Raw genomic sequence first — 7,500 nt, forward strand, 5'->3', positions numbered from 1 at the left:
TAAAAACACTCCGATGGTTGTAGGTAACAAGGATGTTTAATTTCCAGGTGGGCGGAGCTTTCACACACGTATTAAACATAATTGCATGCCGCCTCATGCAGTGCAGGTGTGAACACTTGTAACCTCCCACAAACTATAAAATCAGGGAAGACTCGCCGCACCAGGGGGTAGTTTATTTCCTCCCGGTTGGCTTCATTAGGGGGGAGGAGCTACTGTAGCCTGGGAGAGTTAAGTGAAGACAATAAGCTGTTTCACACAGAAGGGGAGGAGTAAATTATAAAGAGAAAGACAGTTTGTGTTATGGTGAGGACTGCGGAGGAATCAGCTGCTTGGTCTGGATCCAGGAAGGAAAATCAAGTGAAAGGGGGAAAGGTCTCGTTTTCTCCCACGAGCAGATATAACGTGCTGAAGTAGAGGCGGGGGTGATGAACTTTGCCCTGTGACACTGCACTCACTGACACACAGGAAGAAGACCTGAAAGGTAACGTAAAATTATAGAAACTTCTGTTCCACGGTAACTAAGTGGTGCACTTCCTCTGTGATGAACCCAGAGGTTATTAATTCAGACGATTTGTTGGAAATGTTAAAAAAAAGGAGTGAAGTCCTCCTCTCTCAGGCGTCTTCATGAAGTCAGAGAAGGCATATTTTTGAAAACACCTCAGCTTTGGTAATGAACTTACTTTGAACCAAACTTTGATTTTCAAAATGGTTTACAGCTGCCTTGCTGTCAGCTGACTGATGGATCCACCTGTCGTGGTTTCAGTTTACTCAAATCTTACAATCTTGCATGATATTCCCTCAACATAATTATTGGAGTAAATGCCATGTGCAGGGCAAAGTAAAATGTTCTCAGCTTTGGCTTTACGTATCCACTTTGGTGGAGGTGGATTATGAGTTTGTAAACCTTTTTTTTTAGTGGCATAAATACCTGAACACGGCCCAGATGGAATTACTGCCAGTGTTTTCTGTCTTCAGTCTTGGGTGGTTCTGTGTGCAAAACACCATTTGATCTGTTGAGGATGACTGGTTTCTGTGGGCTGGCTGCACTTCTCTTGTTGGTGTAGGCAGGGTTCATATTTGGGTGAGTTACGGCTGAATAAATGTGAATTTAGGTCACGCTGCACTGTGGATTTTGCAGTCTTTACAAAGGGTGTGTGGTTTTTTTGTGTTAACTCAGTATTTCATGATTGAAAATATGAACACCTGCTGTGATGCTTTGACGTCCAGTCAATTTTTCCCTGCGTTTTGTGTGCAGCCCCTCTGCTTTGCAGATCCATGCTGCTTTGTTTTGATTTTAATGACTTAAATATTTCAAATTGAAATAAGAGTTATCTTTAAAAATGTGTTTCTAAAATTAATAATACAGTAGCTGTATCTATCTGGTGTTCATTACATGCACATTTTGGACTGTAATTGGAGACCATACTTTTCAGGGATATGAAACGCCTCTGTACTGTCGTTGTCATATCTGATACTGCAAGAAGATGATGTTCCCAGTCTGTTTTAAGAGTCTGCCTGTCTTGTGCAGCTCGGAGTAAGTGTCACACACTTCTTGGACATATTTAAGATGCTGGAAAAAGTTTGTTGTGCTGCTACAGTTAGTTGTGACGGAGTGACACAGATGTATCAGATGGCAGTTTCTCAGCTGTGTGTTTCTGTTCAAGATGCTGAAATAAATCACTCGTGCCGCTACCTTTAACTGCCACTGATGAGCTTTGCAGCCGATGGCAATAGAGACGGCGTCAGACGTAACGAAGACAGACCACTTCCAGGCAACAAGGACCGTTTGCACACGCTGCAACATTTGTTGAGGGAGGAGGCGTGACACAAGTTGGTGGACGTGGTGCTGAACCACGATTATGCAGATTAGGATTAAGTTGATTCAGCGCCCAGCCCCGTGATGCAGGGTATTGATACGAGTGGTCCACATCATCAATTATTAGTGTAAGGACACAGGATCCCAGTGAGAGGGACTCGACTTCTCGAGTCTGCTGGCCATCCTGCTCTATCATTGCCAAAACATTTGTCATGTGTTTCGTTGGCTCCTTGTATTTCAGCATGGATAATGAGAATTTACCATTTTCCTATTGATGTCTTTGCACCAGAAACTACGTGTAACTTGAGTTTTTGCTCCGTTTGAGTCATTGAAGTTTACACACTGGTGTTTTTTAAGAGGGTTAGTGTTTCCTAGAGGACAGTTTGAGTTGTGACTGGATGTCAGGTGATCAACAGTCAGCTACGTTTTTACACAGCTCTGTAGCTGAGCCGGTCAGCACTTGACTCAGCACAATAAACTCAAGATTGAAAATGAAGTCTGTTGTTTGCTGTAACGGATGTTGTTTATCCGGATCTGTGCAAAGAAACTGCACTGTTGGTGCTTACAGTGCAAAAACCCTTTTTTAATGATTTGGTCATTCTTTTTGCAGAGTTTTTATCCTTTCCTCTAAGCTCTGCACATTGGCACAAAGCTTAAAACTAAACTACTCCAATGTATAAAGTATTACTGGCTTGACAATTAACAAAGTGATAATGGTGATTTTTCTCAATTCAGTTGCAGTATTCATGGCAACATTTCAAGTAAATGGGCTACTTTGTCCTGTGTTTTTTTAAATATTTAATTGGATTTTTCTGGGTTTCCTACTTTTAAAAAATGGAGAATGGGTTGAGGTTCTTACACCTCACACACACTCTCACACAAGGGATCACACTTCTCAGCCTCCCCGGGAAAGTTTACGCCAAGGTACTGGAGAGGAGAATACGGCCGATAGTTGAACCTCGGATTCAGGAGGAACAATGTCTTCATCCCGGTCGTGGAACACTGGACCAGCTCTATACCCTCCGCAGGGTGCTTGAGGGTTCATGGGGATTTGCCCAACCAGTCTACATGTGTTTTGTGGATCTGGAGAAGGCATTCGACCGTGTCCCTCGTGCCGTTCTGTGGGGGGTGCTGAGTGAGTATGGAGTCCAGGGCCCTCTATTAAGGGCTGTCCGGTCTCTGTATGATCGGAGCAGGAGTCTGGTCCGCATTGCCGGCAGTAGATCAGACTTGTTCCCGGTGCATGTTGGACTCCGGCAGGGCTGCCCTTTGTCACCGGTCCTGTTCATAATTTTTATGGACAGGATTTCTAGGCGTAGCCAGGGGCCGGAGGGGATCCGGTTTGGGAACCTCAGGATTTCATCTTTGCTTTTTGCGGATGACGTTGTCCTGTTGGCTTCATCGGACCGGGACCTCCAGTGTGCTGGGGCAGTTTGAGGCCGAGTGCGACGCGGCAGGGATGAGAATCAGCACCTCCAAAACCGAGGCCATGGTTCTCCATCGGAAAAGGGTGGCATGCCTTCTCCGGGTGGGTGGAGAAGTCCTGCCTCAGGTGGAGGAGTTCAAGTATCTCAGGGTCTTGTTCACGAGTGAGGGAACGATGGAGCGTGAGATTGACAGACGGATCGGTGCAGCGTCCGCAGTTATGCGGTCGATGTACTGGACCGTCGTGGTGAAGAGGGAGCTGAGTCGAAAGGCAAAGCTCTCGATTTACCGGTCAATCTACGCACCTACCCTCACCTATGGTCATGAACTTTGGGTAGTGACCGAAAGGACAAGATCACGGATACAAGATGCCGAAATGAGTTTCCTCCGCAGGGCGGCTGGACGCTCCCTTAGAGATAGGGTGAGGAGTTCGGTCACCCGGGAGGAGCTCGGAGTAGAGCTGCTGTTCCTTCATATTGAGAGGAGTCAGCTGAGGTGACTTGGACATCTGTACCGGATCCTCCTGGACGCCTCCCTAGGGAGGTGTTCCAGGCATGTCCCTCCTCCCCAGGGAGGTGTTCCAGGCATGTCCCTCCGGGAGGAGACCCCGGGGAAGACCCAGGACACGCTGGAGAGACTATGTCTCTCGGCTGGCCTGGGAACGCCTCGGACTCCCCCCGGAAGAGCTGGAGGAAGTGTCTGGGTTGAGGGAAGTCTGGGCATCCCTGCTGAGGCTGCTGCCCCCGCGACCCGGTAACGGATAAGCGGGAGAAGATGAGTGAGGGTTGAGGTTAATTTCAAACATACTCCATCTACCAGCGATGGCTTTCTCTGTGAACTAAACACAATATTTAACAACACAATCTGTTGGTTCGGTCATAAAAGTAGAAAATGTGCTCATCAGTGCCCACCTTTGCTGTCCTTCAGTATTTATTTATTTTTTAACATTAATGCATACAACTCATATTTGTACTGTTAATGTAATAGACAAGGGTAGTTTGTAATTAATTTATTTTAATACAGGGACAGTGCACAATAAAACATTAAACTTGTACAACAAGAGAATATGCATTGTGCATATTACATAGTGTTATAGCAGATAGCTATTTTCTACCTGTACATGGAAGCAGATTCAACAAGGCTTTTTATCATGGATTTGGAGGGCACCTTATATTGATTCAAGTGGTTTTACAACTGTTTTGTTTGACTTAGACCAGCTTGTAATACAATATAAAAAATGCGGTATAATCATAGCATTCAGATACACACTGAAAGCTTTAACTGTGAGTGAATTCCTTATGTATTTGAAGTTAGCTTGGTTAAACTTGAGTGTGTTTTGAGTTTTTTGACATGGTATTTAAAGCTAAGAGTTCGGTCAAGGATTACGCCCAAGTACTTGGATTTATCCACATTGAGTGTATATGACAGTGTCGTCTGCATACATTATTATGCCGACATCATCACACATGAAAGGCAGGTCATTTATATAGATGCTAAAAAGTACAACGGTACAAACAAAGCCCTTTTCCACCAAGCCGGTTCCAGGGCTGGTTCTGGACCAGTGCTGAATTTGAAACCGGGTTCTCTGTTTCCACTGACAAAGAACTGGCTCCGGGCCAGAAAAACCTGTTCCAAGGTAACACCAACTTAAGAGCAATGACAATAGCAAGACCGAGAGACGGCGACATTTTCAAATAAGCGACACATTTATCTGGATGCAGCAAAGCATCATGGGTCTGAGGAGGAGACAACCTGTCTTTTAGAGATGTGTGTACGGAGGAGCTACGTGGACCAAGTCCTGTTAGAGCAGATACCTGGTTGTTGCTTCAACTTTCACGTAAACGCAGCAACGTAATTGACTGCGTTTCCATGCACTCAATAACCCTTTTAAAACCCGAATATTGGCAATAACCCGAATTTGCACGGCCATGTTAACACCAATAACCCCTTTGAATAAAATGAATTTGCTCATTTTTAAAAACCCGAATATGACCCCTGGGTTACTCCTTTTAAAACCTGAATATTCGGTCATGTAAACGCCTAACGGAATATCCCCATCAAACGGAACATGAATTTGTTTTGTGCGCATGCTCTTTTTTGCAAGGAAACTTGGTCTTTTGAGTCCAGGAAGTTCTTATAAACACGGCGAAACGCAAGACCACACCACACTTTTGGAGTGAGGAGGAGACTAATCACTTCATAAATGTAATGAAGGGTATGAACATTTCTGCATTTGTAGACGATAGGAAGTACGGGGATAGCGAGATTTACAAGAAGGTGAGCGAAAAGTTGCGTGAAGCAGCATTTGTTTTGAATTTGGATACAGGAAGAAGAAGCGGAAATGACGGGAATTGCGTCATGATGTTCTCCGTGCGTCGCTGGTTTGATCCAGATATCCCAAATGATTAATTACCATGTAAACGGAATATTCTGAATGTTTCAGTTACCGGAATATGAGCAATAACCCGAATTTTGACTGCATGTAAACGTAGTCACTGACGTTTGCAGTGACGTAATGACGTGGCTCCTCTTAACACCCGAGCTGTGGAAAAACAAACCGGGTCTCAGCTAGTTCGCAAGTTGAATGAGTTTTGAACCAGAACCAGCCCTGGAACCGGTTTGTTGGAAAAGCGGTACCAGTGTGCAGGCTTTAAGTGGATAGAGCGTATTGTTTACCCGCGCACACTGGTGGCGGTCATTTAGGTGCGATTTGATCCAGTTTAGAGTGTGTGATGAATTATTATAATTGCCAAGTTTTTGCAACAGTTTGTTATGATTGAGCGTATCAAAGGCCCTACGCAGGTCTAGAAAGACCAACCACTCCTCCTTGGTCTAAGTTAGTTTTAGTTTCCTCAAGGAAGTAGCAGCAGGCCATGTCAGTGGAGTGTTTTTTCTTGAATCCAGGATGCAGAGGGTGTAAAAGTGCCTTTGATTCAAGGTGGGCAATGAGTTGTTCTGCTACTCTTTTCCAAGACCTTTAAGGCTGCTGGGAGTGTACTAATGGGGCGGTAGTTACTGCCAAATTTATGGACTGTCTGGAGTTACTATAGCTGTTTTAAAAGTCCTGGGAAAGATGTCTTCGTTTATAGATTTGTTTATTATTGTAATAAGCGATGAAATGACTCTTTATGTAGCTTTAAAAATGCAGTTTCCAGATAGTGTATGTCCTTGGCTTTGCTGTTTTGACAAATGTGATAAAATTGTATTCACTTTAGCCTCAATTACAGGCCCTTCACAAGGAAATTGTTGCGGCGGGTCTCTTTCCAGAAACGTCTGACTATGTTGCTGCACAGAATTTAAAAAATAATCATTAAAATGAAAAGCAATAGCATGGCTATCATTTAGGATGGAGCCATGTACCTTGAGCTGAATGCTTTCGTGTGTTTTTCCTTTCAAAGTAATTTATCGATGCTATTCCATCGGTTTTTACTATTCCCTTTGGCATCCCTGATAAGATTCAGAAAAAAGTTGCCCTAGCCTTTCTAAGTTACTACCGGTATGTAACCCAGGTTCTTAAACTTTTAAAAATGAGATGATCAGTGCTTAATCTTGACTTTAAAAACTTTATAAGAGCAGTATCTCTCTTTTTAATTATGTCCCATAGATGGCTATCAAACCAAGGCGTGTGTTTTGTTTCTTAGACCTTGTTTTTGTATATTCAACACAATGGCCCTAAAAGCCGTCATTAGATCGTTGCTATCAGAAATGTCAGTCCCTCTTGTTTCCTTTATTTCTTTTTCAATGAGTCAAGCCAAGTCTTGCTTTGGGATGAAAGATATATTGGGAATATTTTTTTGTTGTATCTTGATTCCGATAACGTGATTTGGTCAGCTTTCTAGCAGCCAGTGTAATAATATGTGATCAGGTTGTAAGTTTCAGTGATCCTGTCTGGTTTATTTTTAAAGATGAGGTCTCGTAATGTTTGAGAAGTTTTTGTTATTGTTGTGCGTTTACTTATCATTTGTGTCATCTGAAACATTTTGATAATGTTCTTAAGCTTTTTCCTACGTGCTTTATCAAGCCAGTTTAAATTAAAATCTCCCATAAGTATAACTTCACTCCTTGCATACTGTTTATTTAAGGACATCAGCTATTATTTTTACACATACAGTATACATTCCAGGTTGATTGTAGGTTTGTTAATATCTCTTCTCTGCATAGTGTCTTTCACATAAAAAAAAAACCCTGCCCCCTTTCCCTTTAATTCTATCACATCTATTGTTGAAATAATGAACAATTTCATCAAATATTAGTTGCAT

The 7,500-nt window shown here is 43.1% G+C and overlaps 1 protein-coding gene across 7 annotated transcripts in view; it reads left to right on the forward strand.

The window, feature by feature from the left end:
- The first annotated feature begins 276 nt into the window (after nucleotides 1-276).
- The window catches only part of LOC133448286 (sarcolemmal membrane-associated protein-like), a 39,823-nt gene continuing 32,599 nt past the window's right edge, over nucleotides 277-7,500 (forward strand). For 2 of the 7 annotated variants that reach the window (XM_061726673.1, XM_061726672.1), the window contains exon 1: nucleotides 277-481. The gene's annotated coding sequence lies outside the window, so the exon portion shown is untranslated. The remainder of the gene's footprint in view (nucleotides 482-7,500) is intronic. The other 5 variants (XM_061726675.1, XM_061726676.1, XM_061726671.1 and 2 more) reach the window with 3 other exon arrangements.

This window comes from Cololabis saira, chromosome 8, assembly GCF_033807715.1.
Source record: "Cololabis saira isolate AMF1-May2022 chromosome 8, fColSai1.1, whole genome shotgun sequence".
NCBI classification, from domain to species: domain Eukaryota; kingdom Metazoa; phylum Chordata; class Actinopteri; order Beloniformes; family Belonidae; genus Cololabis; species Cololabis saira.